The sequence below is a fragment of the Orbicella franksi genome, chromosome 1 (genome assembly GCF_964199315.1).
Source record: "Orbicella franksi chromosome 1, jaOrbFran1.1, whole genome shotgun sequence".
In the NCBI taxonomy this organism is placed as follows: domain Eukaryota; kingdom Metazoa; phylum Cnidaria; class Anthozoa; order Scleractinia; family Merulinidae; genus Orbicella; species Orbicella franksi.
Genome location: NC_138145.1, coordinates 26,995,273 through 27,010,836, shown reverse-complemented (window position 1 = coordinate 27,010,836; position 15,564 = coordinate 26,995,273). Strand labels below are relative to the sequence as shown.

At 37.1% G+C, this 15,564-nt stretch overlaps 1 long non-coding RNA gene across 2 annotated transcripts in view; it reads left to right on the top strand.

Annotated features, from left to right (window-relative positions):
* LOC145500235 (uncharacterized) overlaps positions 1-12,558 on the top strand; it is a 109,859-nt gene extending 97,301 nt beyond the window's left edge. The window contains exons 1-4 of one of the 2 annotated variants that reach the window (XR_014051028.1): positions 919-948; positions 1,050-1,132; positions 4,361-4,432; positions 9,715-12,558. This is a non-coding gene — a long non-coding RNA (uncharacterized LOC145500235). Of the gene's footprint in view, positions 1-918; positions 949-1,049; positions 1,133-4,360; positions 4,433-9,714 lie in introns of those variants that run through there. The other variant, XR_014051029.1, reaches the window with a different exon arrangement.
* Positions 12,559-15,564: the final 3,006 nt, after the last annotated feature.

Sequence of the window (15,564 nt, the reverse complement as noted above, 5' to 3'; positions counted from 1 at the left end):
AGGTACCATGTTGCATGAGAGAAAAAACAAGGTAGAAAGGAATCGAAAGTAGCCTAATATAGTGGAATGTAAAGCAGAGCAGTGTTTATTAAAACCTGATGTAACTGATAAAACGCACAACAGACTGAATAATTTTATTCCCTCCCAAAATATGAAAATGTTATCAACAGCGGGATGTCTAAACAAGACCACCTTTATTCAGAACATTAAAAATGAAAGTGCCTATTATGCTGGAAAAAATCATTACTGGAATACCAAACAGTTGTTGTGGCTTACTAATCAATACTAGCAGGGGGTAACTATTTGCATTTACCTGAAAGAATGGAGCGTGAACTCACCTCTCGTAGCCTCGAATTTAACATCTCCCAAGCTGTCTCCGTGCGCTTAGTGCATTCAATATTTATTTCACTACAATATCTTGGACGCGCGGGGAAAAAGTTGAAATAACTTCAAGAGCAATCAGTCTAGGCCTCCAGACCTTCATTATCCAGGAAACTAGAAGGCAAATCTCCAATTTCACCGTTTCGGTTTTTCGACATCACCGCCTCTGCCCGCTGAGGACGGCAAAAAAGTAAAAAAATACGTATTTCTGCCACTTACGCGACGAAAGAGAAAAAATTAAAACGGTAGAACTTTCAGCCGTGTCCCATTCTTCCTTCTTAGCACGTCTATGGGCCAAAAACTTCGCGTCGGAAGACGATATTCAGCCAAAAAGTTTACAATAATTTGACTGGAGCAAGTGTTTCCGAGAAACGGTTCAACTGCGCATGTCATAAATTTTTTCCTGCTGATGTACTGCAAACCATTCCGTGAGGCCTAAATTTTTTTTTCCTTGCAATCTATCCTGTCCCCTCCCCGTCACTCGAGCTATCTCCCACTGATCTTTGCGAGTTTAGTTCGTTCACGTGCTCTAGGAAACATGGTGGAAAGTTTCGTGGCAAGTAACGTGTAGGTAAATTCCAAAGGTTTTATCTTTATTTTATAAGGGTTTGAAACGGTGATGTTAGTTGGAGTGAAACATAAGCTCACTTGCTTTACTGTTTTGCAAGTCGGAGCCAGAAGGTGGAATGTGGAGACGTTGAGTTTTTCACAACGTACGGTCCGCTCGCACTTGGTCAGGCTTTGAAAGAAGGTAAGCTAAAATCTTAGGTTGTGAATTGTTTTACAGTGCGACTAGATAATAAGATAAGACATGAACGTGTACCCAACAAAGTGTTTTCTGCCTTGTTTGAGACACATAAACTGACAAACTTACAGCCTTGTGTTTGTATAATCTAATATTTATGCACCTGTCAATGTTTGGCCCGAGCGGGAGGGTGGTGGGGTGGTGTATTTTCCGAAAAAAAAGAGTCAACATTCCTACCCCCTGGGGCAACGTGATTGGTAAAAAGTATCAAATTTCTCTACAATAGGGCCAAGAAAACTCATGAAAATATAAACATGCAGAGAAGTATCAACACAAGAAACGGTTGAAGTGAAAGCATTTTCCTTTAATTTGCAAAAGTGTAAAGTATGGATGGCTTTTGTAAAAGGATGAAAAATAGATTTGCTCACCCTTCATTGACCTCTTTCTAACATGATTTCCATCAGGTTCTGGACAAAGACCTCACTACTCCTAGTGACTTCTAGATGAGGGGGACATGGGGGTTCTGAACACTGCAACGCCACAAAAAAATTAATGAACACCGCATCTCTGCAAGAAAAGTCAACGAAACATCGTCACTGCAACACATATTTTTAGCGTCATGATTCGTTCATCTACACTTAAAATAATACTTTTATACCTCAACAATTTTCCACAAAAATAATAAGCACATCACAACGCTTTTCATTGTGCATATGTCTATACTGCTGATGCCTGTAAATCTGTTTTCTTGCTCTTGTGAAGAAACCTTGCGTGAAGCTAGGAAGCGGACGAAGAAAAAAGAGAGGAGCCTCAAGAGATGGCCTTTACCCCAGATCCCTCTCTTCTTCTACTTCGCTCACTTTTCTTCGTGTATAAATGGTCATAAACCCAGTGACTGAAGCCCTATCTTGACTGAAAGTATTGCTTTCCAGAGCTAGCTGCCTTTGCGTTCGATATTGATAATTGTCTGAAAAAATAGAAGGTCAAGAAAGTCGCAGGACCTTGGAGCGTGTATAGACTGGTATCAGAATGACCTCTAGATGAAGCCAAATAGCAAAAGAAAAAATTAGTAAACACGTGTAAGTTACAAAGCTTCCTCAGCCAAGAAATCCTTCTTTCTTCCCTGTCGAGGTGACATCTGAATATATTTTGTCGCCGGTAGTTTTCGCCGCCTTTTCCTTTTTTCATAGAAAAAAGCTGTGCAGTCAATAATACATTATATTCGGCCTTGGCATTTCCAGAAATATTTCCGGGATTGTTTCTGTCCTCACTCCTCCACGTGTCTATGGAACACTGAGCTCCAGGTGGCAGAGGTCGAGTTATTTGTCAAGTTACGTATAAATGAACACAGCTTCGGATTGGCAGCAGAAGCATACTGAAGATTCACTAGACAGTGATGGTCTGTATTTTGTAACAAATTATTAACCTTAATGGTACGTGTTTGTCATAAATTAGCATTAATGAAGTTTACATGCTAAATTTAGGCCAAATTTAGGTTGAGAAAGGTAAATCAAAAAAGCCCAGCACCTCAAACAATTTCATTTCACTGAACACTGCGGCGTGAAAAACACAAACATCACACACCGTAGGGTTTGAGATCACCGCAACACCGCAAGTTGAGATTTTATTCACTACATCACTGCAGTAAAAAAAACATCAACACCACAATACTGCAAATCCCCATGTCCCCCTCCTAGATATTTACAAGATGACAGATGGTTCATTAAATGACTCTCTTGGTCCTTCAAGATGGCAACTGTGCAAAATTCCCTACCCTGAGGACATAACGTACAATTGAAATTTCTACCCAGGAGAAAGACCTCACAATCAAAGTGCCCATGGGTACTTGTAGCTCACCCCCTTCTCAGGCTTGACATTGATAGGTGCATTATCATTTCTAAAATCAAAATTGTCACTTGCTCCTATTTGGATCTGCTACAACTCACATACACTGTATATATAGTATGGTCTCTTAGCGTTCAGATAACTTTACAAAGGGAAAATAAAGGTAGGTACTTTCTTTTTGTCAGAGGTCTGCAAAGTGGTGTTCCAGTGAATGTCGATATCCTCTCCATGGAATGTGTTTGGTTTGGACCCCACCCTCCCCCCCCCCCTAAGAAATTCCAGTTTGGCTTCATATTGTACTTTAATTCTTCTTTGGTTTTAAGGAACTTTCCCCATCCCCTTGGTAATTTCAATGACTTTCCATGCAGTAGGTATGAATATTTTCTAGAACTGCACAATGTATCTAAAGTTACATTATTTTATAGTTTTAATTTTACACCTGCTGTCAGTGTCACGTGCACAGGCGACATCTTTTGACCATCTTTCAACATGCTATGTAACCTGTACTACATCAAAAATGTAAGCACAATGGACTTCTTTATGGTCAAACTCAAATTTTAGAGATGAAGGATGGATATATTTGACATCAAACAAAGGTTAGGAGTATCAAGACGTTATTTCATGAGAGATCAATCGACTGTTTTGAATGTTTGCATCTTGCGAATACTAAAGTGGTAGCAGCCCAATTCTACCAATAGTCACAATTGAGATCCGATTGAATCATTTGAATTATCTTGTAAATCAGGAAACATGCAAAGTCTGCAGTCTTCTTCAGCCATTGGATGTCGGTAATTATCATTCGTTTGTCATTTCTTCCACTAATAATTGGAAAAATTGCTTGCATATCATGTCAAAAGATGGTCAAAAAAATGTCGCCTATGCATGTAACACTGAAAGCAGGTGTAAGAATTTTTTAAGCTTGGAGTGCGTCTATCAAGTTATGGATGCACGTTGGAAATTTGAGAGCCAATCTGTATGCCTACTTGTACTTTTCACCACTTTAGGTCCATTTATTGGGGTTGTCTTTGACTTTTTCAGGTTATCTGGGAGAGGGCGGGTGGAGGGGAGGGGGAGGGGGAGGGGGAAGGTCAGTGGCAAACATTTCTGCTTCTTGACTGTGAATGTGATCTCTTTAGATTTAGTGAGGTCAACTTAAACTCTTTGAAAAATGTCATTTCTGACGATCGAGGGACGAATCAGTCGGAAATTATTATTCTGATGGCACATTGGAGAGACTTGGAACCATAAGTTAAATTTGTGAGTTACACATTAGGATACATTGAATCTGATGGCTGACTGACGCATCGTCGATAAACTTTTCAAATTGAATGTCTTGTGTGAGTGTAGTCAGTGTGAGTACACTTAGCCTGTTTTAATCTTGCTTTTCAGGTGAGATTTTAACAGAAAACCAAGTGATTCAGAGCCTCTATAATCAGCATATCGCAGTTGACATGTATCCTGGTAAGCAAAGTGATAAGCCACTCTTGCTTTGATTAGATAATTTTTAAGTTACATATACTACCATGTTGCATGAAATACATGTAGGGTTTCAATTGTTGTCATTTTTGTTGGGTTTAGATGATATAAAAAAAAAATCATGCAATAAATTACATTCTCAGTAGACATAATATTTTTTAGCAGCAATATATTCCACTCATGAAATTAATTTGTCAATATCACGTTTATTTGAAACACCTTTTATTTAGGAACAATGTTCAATATTGAATTACATGAATGCACAGGCTTTTAGTCTTGATTTGAATAGTGGGCATCCAAAACGTGCTGTAGGGTCTGCACATTGTTGAAGAACAATAACTAGTATATTTCAAAGCTCTCAGTTTCCATGCATTCACACAACAATAATATTGTGAAAATTGATAAAACCATTTGAGCAAACAGATTTGTACCCTTGTTTATTTTAATGATCACTTGTCTGGTTTCATTTTGAGCCACTAACTCCTTCTTTTCTATTCTGCTCGTTCCTTGAAATTATTTCCCCAATTTAAAAGAATGACTCACAGAGATAACAAGAGGATGAATAAGTGACAGTTAAGGCTTGTATTTGGTGTTACTAAGAATCTTAACAAAATTATTAATTCTTGCAGGGAAAATCTTTATCTGTTCTAAATATATGTAGTAAACATAAGCTCTAATATAAACCAAAAAACCTTATCATTTGGAAGTTTTCGTTAAAGAAAGACCACAGAATTTCCTAGCTAGTGATTAAGACAGAGAAAATTTTGCATTTCTGTAAGAAATTGAGGTATAAGTTGATACCTGAGTTAAATAATTTTTTTATGGCACAAGAATGAAATGACCATCAATCTTAAATTGGTGCTGTTATTAATTCACAAAAAATATAATTAAGTCTCCATTTTAATGTGTCAATGACGTCAACTGAGAAAAGTCAGTGGACTTTTTTCAGAATAATAGGGTCTGCCGGCAAGCATTCTCTCTCTTTCTGCCAATAAGTAGCTCTTGCCTCAAAGATGTGTAAATGCTTTCTTGGGTTATTGGTTCATTTATTGGATGATTAACTGACTGATAGATATTATGATGCATGCTTTACTGAGTTACGATGCAAACACCTTATGTCATCAGTTTGACAATGCAATTTCGTTGTGCATTATTGATTTACACGTTAACATGCACTTGGGAATTTTTAAGAACTTCTGTGAAGTGCACTCAGGAGATCATTGACTGTTTGTTTTTAGTCAACTGACAGACTGTTCATTGTAGGCTAATTCACAAATTGACCAACATTAAACTAGCATGCTTAATGACTCATGCTGGTAGATCGATGCCAGACAGATTGGCTAACATATTTATTGATTTGTGGACGATTAATTTGATACACTGACCAGTCCACATGAATAAACTGCATTTAACCAGTGCTTCTTTCATATACATGTAGCATTAGCATACATTAAGTGTGAGTGAGTGATTGATTACTTAATTATAAGTTAATGATCGACTAACTGATGGACGAACTGATTTGGCTAACTGATGGACAGGTTGTCTGAGTGATTGACTATTCTGAAAACTGGGATCTGGACAGAATAATTTAAAGGCTCAGTGGGAAAAGGGCATAAGGTATTTTTGGTCTAAAGTGAACTTTGTCGAAAACACTCCAAATTTTGCATATGTTTTTGTTTAGGCGTGTTCAACAATGTCCTGTAGTTTATTCTGCTGAAATTTGCTTCGTTTTCAAGATACATGCATTACATAGGCAAAAAACTCTTATTCATAGTCATGTCAGCTTGTGACTGCAAAGATGTTGATTTCGCTTAAATAAAAACAGCAAAATGTTGATTTTATGTTAACGCGCAACCGCAAAGATGTTGATTTCACTTAAAAACCAGCAGAATGTTGATTTCACGTTAAGGCGTAAGCTCAAATTAATGTTGACTTCACGTCGAAAACAGTTAAAATGTTGATTTCACGTTAACACGTGACTGCAAAGATGTTGATTTCACTTACATGTAAGGTCACTCCAAACCTTCCCATGGTTACTTTTGCCAAAAATTAGTTTTTTGTCCAAATTAACCCATTGATGCCTGAATGAAATTGCCCACAACCCACCTCTAATTCCCTTGTGTTTTTTGGAATATTTCAGAGTGAGCAAAAGAACAAAAATAAACCATATGCACAGTAACCACAGACACAAGATCAGGTTTCAAGACCTCGTTTACTTAAAGTTGAATAAATGAAGGGCCAAAAGACTAAAAAATATAAACAAAACAACCCTAGCCTGATGTATAAACTGATAAGTAAACAAGAAATTATATTGTTTCTTTACCACGCGACAAAATGTCCCTCAGAAGCCGAAAAAAATTGAGTTAATTATTGACTTTGGAGAACAAAACAAAACCAAAAATACAACAGAATTTCCATTCTTGTATTATAGCGGCTAACATTTGAGGAAACAACGGAAAATAAAAGCGAAGAACTGGTGTAAAAATCAATCTGGAAACAATAAATCAAATAATTTCTTTGCTGCTTGACGAAATTAATTACGGTGATGCGAAAGAAAGATGAAAGTAAGAAATCAAAAAGACGACAAAAACAAGCAAGCCAGCTATTTTAAGATCAGTTGTATTTCAACTGTGTTAATTAGTGGGCATTTAGTTCTTTTCTTGGCAGTTTTGTAGTAGCTGAATAAAACTCCAAAAAATATTTAAATGAAGCAAATAGGCTAAATAAACAAACCATGGCGGTTGTAGGATTAAAAACTTCTTCATCGGAAAGATTTGAGGACTTTGTACTGTTGGATCTTCCATTCTGAGGCCACCTAATTTGTATTTTTCCTTTCTATTTTAAAACCCAAAGCAGTAATTTCTCTGCGTTACGAATGAAAGCAAGACCTTGGAAGTTTTTAGCTTTGACCGGCAACACGCCATGACTACCTGCACTTTTCTGGTGCATGATCTTAAGAAGAAGAACCATCTTTCTAGGACCCCTAAAGTCCTCTAAAAATATGCTCAGAATGTCCATTCTGATTGGTTCGTTTGTCCTTAAGAACAATAGAACAATAAGAGAACCAAAAAGTCTCCAGGGAGGGTAGGAAAGGTAATTATTATCCCCAAGTGCTTTTTTCAGGTGGGTTAGGGTGGCACAGGGAATTAGAGGGGTTTTTCAAACGGGCAGCTATGGGGCAGCACAGGCGTCGATGGGTTAAAGTTCATTATTTAAGGTATGGTACCATTAAAAAAAAAATGAAAATGAAATATTAAAATGTGTGTGAGTTATTGGGAAAAAGAGATTATTTTAATAAAAGTTAATAAACCACCAAGGTGTCATAATCCCCAAAAGGCATGGACTTCCATGCAAACGGCTTAATCCAAAGATCCTATATCAGATGCTTTCAATTTTACCGGACACAGAACTTACTTCGGAGATTTAAATTCAGTCAAGAGTTCCTCCTTGCAATCACGCTTTGGCACATGCTCGAAGGTTTGTGTTTGTTTTGTTGCACATTGCTTTTGTTTTGTTTTGCCTATTATTGTTGACTGCCAGCCTAAAACATGTGGGCCTAAAATGTGTGCGTCTAAAACAAGACTGTAACACTATCGCTTTCCTACGAAGGTCCAGTTTGTTTACTATGAACTCTAGGGGTTCTGTTATTTCATTGGCTGGTGGCTTTTTGAGTTGACATATCCCTCTGAGAAGGCCTGTTTATAAATCTTCAGAAGGTGAAAACTTGCACTCGTTTTTCAAGAGAATTCCTCCTTTTTGAATGAATTAATAGTGTACTATGTTGAATCGACAGTTTTCTGTGAAATTTGGCCAGAACCTATACTGATAAATAAGGAACAAAAGTGTGGCGGCGAATTCTTTTATTTGAAATACTTTTCTCGTGGTGGCCCCTAACGCAACACCTTTTGCTAATTGTTCAATAGTGGAACTTATAATTGACAGATCTATAAAAAGATAACCAATAGAAATACAAGAAAATGGTGACACAGAGATGCTTTGTGATTAGCACTGTACAGTTACTCAGTATCAACAATCACATTTGATACCCAATTAATTCGCTGTAATGTCAGTCAATCATTTTGGCATTAACGGCTTCTGCTGCCTTAAGAAAGCAATCACCAAAACAGAACATAATTTTATTGAATTCTACATCTCATAACCTTTCTATTGATGTACAGTTTGTTGGGGGTTTCCTTGAAAACAGCGCGTGTAAGAAATTTTTTTCTGGAGCACACTCACAAAAGTTTGGAGTAACCTTAACCAAGCTTTTTTAGCCGTTGCTAAGGAAATTTCATTCACATATAGCTTTGTCATTTTTTGTTAGTTCAGAGTTATTTCGTGTGTTTTAACTTTTTCCTGATTGGTAACACTGGTGATGATGTCATCATGCCATGCCCATGGTCATGTGACTAATTCTGAAAAAATGTGAAGGCTGCTGAGCATATTACTTCATCGGAATTTTTTTCATTGACTTAATATTTTGACTTTAATCTTTATTGCGCTATGCATAGATTTTGTTTCGTTTCTAAAGTGTCAGATTTTGAGAGAATTTCAAAATGTTGAAAAATTTGTTAGTTTTTGAAAATAGTATGATTTTTCAAAAGGAATGCATAGCTATGTTTCCAATGTTGGCTTAAATCGTAACTTGTCGAAAAAGTTGGATTTCTATCAGTAGTTACCCTATCAGCGCTTGCGCAGCTCACACCACCAGCAGCTCAATTAGATCAAACGAAGCACACAAAAGTGACACAGAGATGGGTTTTCTTTTTCTTTTGCCCTTGTTTTGCTGTTTTTCTCTTGGTTTGTTATTGCCTGTACTTTTTCACTTTGCATTTTGTGAAATACAAACTTAAGAAAAAAAACATCTATTCGACAGCGCATTTGCAAGTTGTTGAATTGTTTAAATTTTCCTAGCTCAGATGAAAAATTTATGTTGAATGTTGTCAGTGTCAGGTTAAAATTTCTGCAATTCGGTTGAATCACTGGAGCTTTAGAGAACACAATGGAACTAATTGAGGGCAAATAGAGGCAAATTAAACTAGACTTGGTCTGAGGACAAGATCCCTGTGAAAGACATCACAAGAAGTTACTCTGCAGTTGACACATTCTAACTGGTTATAACACTTAGTGGGCTTCATGACTTGAGGAAAATATATTTTTGTAGATAACCTTTGGTCTTCTATGAATTGTTCAGAAGAAGCCAGTAATTACATGTAGTTATCTGATATTTTTAACTTGACACTGAAATGATTTAATCTGTTTTCCAGATCAGAAGCCAACAGGGACAGAGTGGACCAAAGCTTCGAGCAGTTATATTTAGAAGGAATTAATGTTTTATTTTGCAATCCAGCTTTTGGGTGAACCAGGTTAACAAAGCTCTCAAATAAGCCAAGTTCTGTGCTAATTACTTGAATTCAGTCATGCAATGTATTCTGCCATGCCATTGATTGGCACAATGAGTAAAAAGAGCTCTCAAAGAACGTTTTTTAACAATACAGTTTCAAACCATTATCATCAATCAAACAAAAATTGTTTAACTGTTCTGGAGCCAAAATTATTGTAAAAGTTCAAACATGCATTGTACTTGAGATGTTTCCCCAGACTAAGGTGACGTGTTGCTGAGTGACAAATTTACTGAACTAATTGACTGGCTGATTGATTGACTAATAATTTTTCTGATTGGCAAACTAAATCTTACAGCAAGAATGATTATTTGACTGAGGAACTGATGCTGATTTTATGTGTAGAGAACATATTCAATATGTTTGTCAAACATAAAATCAGCGTCAATAATTGGCTGAGTCCTTGAGTAGTAAACTGATTGACAAACTAGTTGAAAAACCTGCCTACACCTGTAGCAAGCTTATTGAGATTGAAAGACCAGCTATTTTACTGCTGAACTGATTAACAGACTGAATAAGGTACTGATTGAGATTGATTACCATTGTGATATAGGATTGATAATGATAAATGACTGGATGTACTGACTCACTGACTCACTTACGCACTGATTCACTGATGCTCTGATGCACTGACGCACTGATGCACCGAAACACGGACACACTAAGGCACTGACTCACTCACCCATTGACTCACTGATCCACTGACTCACTAACTCACTGACTGACTCAATGACTGGCTGACTGACTGATGGACAGTCAGACAGATGGATGAAAGAATAGACCAACTGACTGACTGTCTGACTGATGGATTGACTGACATGTTTTGACAAACTGATTGGTGAATTACATGTACCTGTAATTGGCAATTTACATTTATCATGCCAATCAATAGTAACTGACAGGCAGATGATTGGCATACTAAATTAAGGTTGAAGACCAAATAAACTTAATTTGTATCAAACCGATTGGCTGATTTGAGAAAAGGTGTGAATGAACCTGCTGACAGACGGACAGCATGACAAATAAACAGAGAGACAGACACACAGACCTGTCAGACAAAGAGATAGACTGATGGATGGATTGACTGACCAACAAACACAACTGACTGGCAAACTAACCGACAAACTTAAGTTTAAATTCAGTTTTATGAGAGCCTCTGTCTATTCGTGTGGGTACTGTGGGCTGTTTACAGCCTCTCTCTTTTCTTAGAAGACTTTGGAGTGGACATGAAACTGAAGAATACCAGGCAAAGCAAGTGACTTTGAAAGCTCACTCTCAGGGCTTACAAGGGTGCTTGCTTTACTTGTGATTCTTCAGTCTTTTGTACCTGCCACAGTCTTGTTAGGAAATAGAGACTGTAACAGTCTACACATGTGATCTTGGTATAGAACATTGCATGTCTGAGTTATTTATTAGTACAGTTGAACCCCCGTAAATGACCACCTTGTGTAGAGTGACTATTGAGAGTTACAAGTGTAGTAGATACATGACTAAGTTTAAAGTTCGCAAAATCGTTTTGTGCAGCCAAGTTATTTGAAGTGAAATCTATCAATGTAAGCACCCCGTTAGCTTAGCAAAGTGTACAGGAGGTTGGGTATGGGTGGTTCAACTGTATATTTACTGTAAACATTGATGGGTACGTATTTCAGAACATTTTCCTTGCTTTTCCTCCGCCGTACCGTTGAAATCTTGAGCAAACGCATGGTTAAGATTGAAGCAACATTTTTTTCTCGGAAAATAGAGAGCCAATCCAGTTTACCATTGCGTGACCAATTTAACTTGTTTTACTAAAAGAACGTAATGATGTCACGCAAGACAAGAATTCAGAAACGCAAGTATCTACCGAAGTGTTAGTCTTGATCCAGTGTTTTATGATAGCAGTTATTTGGAAACCAGTCTTGAGAGCAAATCAGTGTTGAGGTTTTGAAAAACGTACTGAGTCAGTCCCAAGAGTGATGAACATACTATTTCTCCTTACAACATTTACAGATTTCCAATTAGACAGGTGATGAGAACAAATAAAATCATCAACTCGAAATAGGTTTGATGTACCACCAAATTCTCAAAACTAACATCCAAGCACTAATTAGTAAGGAGAATTAATATGTTCATCTTTGGACTGTTATGTTTACAGTAATCAAGGTTTTGATAGAACTTAACAGTACGATTGAAGAGTGGTTTTAGTAAATGGTTTGTTTCTGTAACGCCATGGATCCATTTAAAATTTAATTTGGAGTTGAAAAACAACTCAGCACAAATTCCTTCGTCTTGGGATCGTCACGCAACTGGGCGCGAAAAAACGTCACACTTGCCCTTTTGCGTGACGACCTCAAAAAGGGTTTGGAAGATAGCTATGTAACTCAGGCTTTGGATTGTATCTCTCGGGTTTTGAAATGCTTAAAAGAAGTATCTGTGGCGTACGTTGGCATGAGAAATGAGCTGTTTACTAAAACTAAGCTATAACCTTACTGCTAAGTTTTCTTGAGACCTCTCCAGAACTTGGCTTATTTTAGAGAGTTCATCTGGTTCACTGAAGCGGTTGGATTGCAAAATAAAACACGGGAGGAGAGATAACAATATTTCATTGAAATAAAAGTTGTCTGACTTGTCCATTACTTAAAGTTAAAAAAATAAAATAAAAAAGAATCTAGCCAATCTTGTCCCTGCTTTTGGGTTGCTTCCACTCTGCCCGAGAGTCGACGTTGTTTCTTTTGTCCTCATTCAATATTCCAACTTTAAAATCCTGGTCTGTTTTATCTGATGCCCTCATCCAAGCTGGGGACAGTTGAACACTTGAAAGAGTAGACCGTTTGCTCCCAAGTGGGGTGGACAGCGTAAAGCAAAGTGAGAGTTTGCTCCCCGTGTCTTTGGGGTCTCAGTCTTAGTTTGTCACAATGCCACACGAGTGATTTTGGAATTGACAAGAGGAAAAAAATTAACATGCCAATTTGTAATTTGATTGAAGATGCTAATCCGCAATTCAATGCATCGAAAAAAAATTAATAATTTGCCAAAGTGGCAGTAAATTTAGTAAGCTCGCCCTACCCGAAAATTTTAGATAAAACCCTATTTGAATGGGAAATGTCCGCAACCTGGACAAGAAAAACAGGAGCGCTAAAGAACGGCGCCCAATTTCAGTGCATAACCGTTGAAATCAAGGAAAGAATTGAACTCAGAATCCTCCAGTCTGACTTCCCGACCAAACCACCGGCAGACCGTCATTCCACAAACTTCAGCAAAGAGCACAAGTCGCTAAACGTCTCTCATCAGTGAAGATACCGATGTCAAGTTTCTCTCTTTAATTTGGATGAAAGAAATTGGCCGACATTTATATTTATATGTTGAAAAAGTTCAGTCATGTTTAATGAATACAAAATATTGCAAAAGGTTTAAGTTAATTAGGCGCATTCAGCTTGTTTGTTTATTGCCCCGTTTCACATCACGTGATGTAACCCTGGAGAGTTATTTCTTTCAAATATAAACCGTATTCCCGAGCGAATGAATGAATAATTTTTACAAGACAATTCTCCTGAGAGCATCCGTGATCTGAAACCAGCAATTAACATACGAAGCTGACAGGGTTTGCTCTTTTGAAAAATTGAACGAAACATACCCATGTAGGTCGAACTGCTCCTGATAGTTTCAAACATTTGGAAGTCAGTGTACGCTTACGTTATGCGTTAAATTAAAGTCCCGCTCAAATTAAATATTAATGCGCTCAAAGATTCATTCCATAAAAGCCAAAAGTATAAATTTGTTACCTAATTTTGTTGTGATTTTTTTTAATTGGCCGAGTTTTGACTTGAAATAGTTCAAAAATCTAGCTTGACTTGATGTCTTCTTTTGTAGTACGAAAAAAGATCAAAAGTAATTGGATATTCCCATTTAGAGAGATAGCAACGTCCTTCGAAACCGTGACCTGCGGTGTCATGCAAGGTCTCTGTTGATCAAACATTGGGTGACAAATGAAATAAGAGAATTTTAGTGGTTTTGTTGAATTTTGGTGGAAATAGGGAGAAAACCCCTGGAAAAAATCGAGCCCAGTTAGCAAGCACTAACCGACAGTGTTTAAACTAAATTTAAGAATGACGAAATGCTATATTGATTTAATTTATATTTATAAAACTTATATTTTATATTTAAATTCAAAGAGAAGCAAATTACAATTGTGGTGAATAGTTTTTAATCCCTATTTGATTACCCGTGTTGTTTATAAATTGAGCTATTGAAACTGCTTAAAATGATGATCATTGGAAGATGTTTCAGGATTCCCCTTCATCACCAGACTGATTAGCCGTTACATGAAACACTGTAATTCCTCAAACACCTAAAATATATCTGCTTGTCATCACTAGCTGATTAACAAAAAAGAATGATTCAACGGACCATTTTCGTATTCTCGGTATTGGACTGGAACTACCTTGCAAGTGAGGCTAATGCGGGGAGTCTTTTCAAATGCAAATGATATTATTCTATGTTTAATGATATCCCCCCGCATGAGCCTCTATTGCAAGCTAGTTCCAGTCCAATACCGAGAATATGAAAATGGTCTATTCAACGATCCAGAAACTTTGGGAGACTGGCCACCAACTGTCAGCACTAGGATTTCTAGGATATTTTGGGGAACTAGTGCAAGATGTGATTAGTTTTTGGTAACCAAGGTAACCTTTGACCAATCATGGCTCATGTTGGCAACCAAAGCAATTCAGAATTCCTAATGCCGAAAGTTGGTGCCTAGTCTTCTAAAGTCTCTGGAGTGGCAAACTAATGAAGGTTACTTTTTGGAAAATTGAAAATTATAAGCTATAGTCTGCGTGAAAATGAAAATAGAGAATGAGAATTATTAAGCTGTGTGAAAGTATTTAAAGAGGGAAATGAGAAAAGTCTCAGAAATAAATTTAACAAGAAAATACTCTGTTTCAAAAAAATCTGCTTTGTTTATAATTTGACCTATAGAATTTAAGAGTAAATGTCAGTAAAAATCAAAGATTATCGAAAAAATCGCGGACACGGCCAAAAATCGATTTGGCTCATTTTTTGCCTGTAGGTAGCCTTATATAGTAAACAAACGGAAATGGGGTTAGATGTTTGAAATATGCACTTTAACGGGAATAAACCGTTAAAAACTTTCGGCGGGTCAATTGCTCAAATTTCACCAAGCGCGATCCTGAAATTATGCACTTTTCGGACAGTTGTCATACGAACAAAAATGTAACATAAGGACTTTTCTAGCTATAGAAATATAGAGTTGGACTTGCTTAATCAAGACAAAGTGATAGATTTTGTCTCGTGTTATTCCTGGAGGAGCTACGTCTCTGTTAAGAGACGACATCTTCGGCCTTTTGAAATTAAGGCAAAGGTGGCCTAGAATAGTTTGGCAAATAATACATGTGGTAGTGTCTCAAAGTTTACAATAACACTACCAAGAAGCCTTGAAAGATAGTTCTTTTCGATTTGGGTTTTATTTCTTTGGGACCTTTGACAATCAAAAGATGACCACCGGCCGTAATTCGGTTAAATACTATGACGCCATAATGAGATGCATAATAACAAAATTAAACGCGTTGTACACAAATAACTGTTTTGGTCAGTTATATCTTCACTGGCCGTTGAAATGACTAGAAACATATTAAAATGTCTATAACTACACTTGATTTTCATATACTGTGACAGGAGAAACAAATTTCGACTTTTCCTACCCTGTGAATCGCGCCA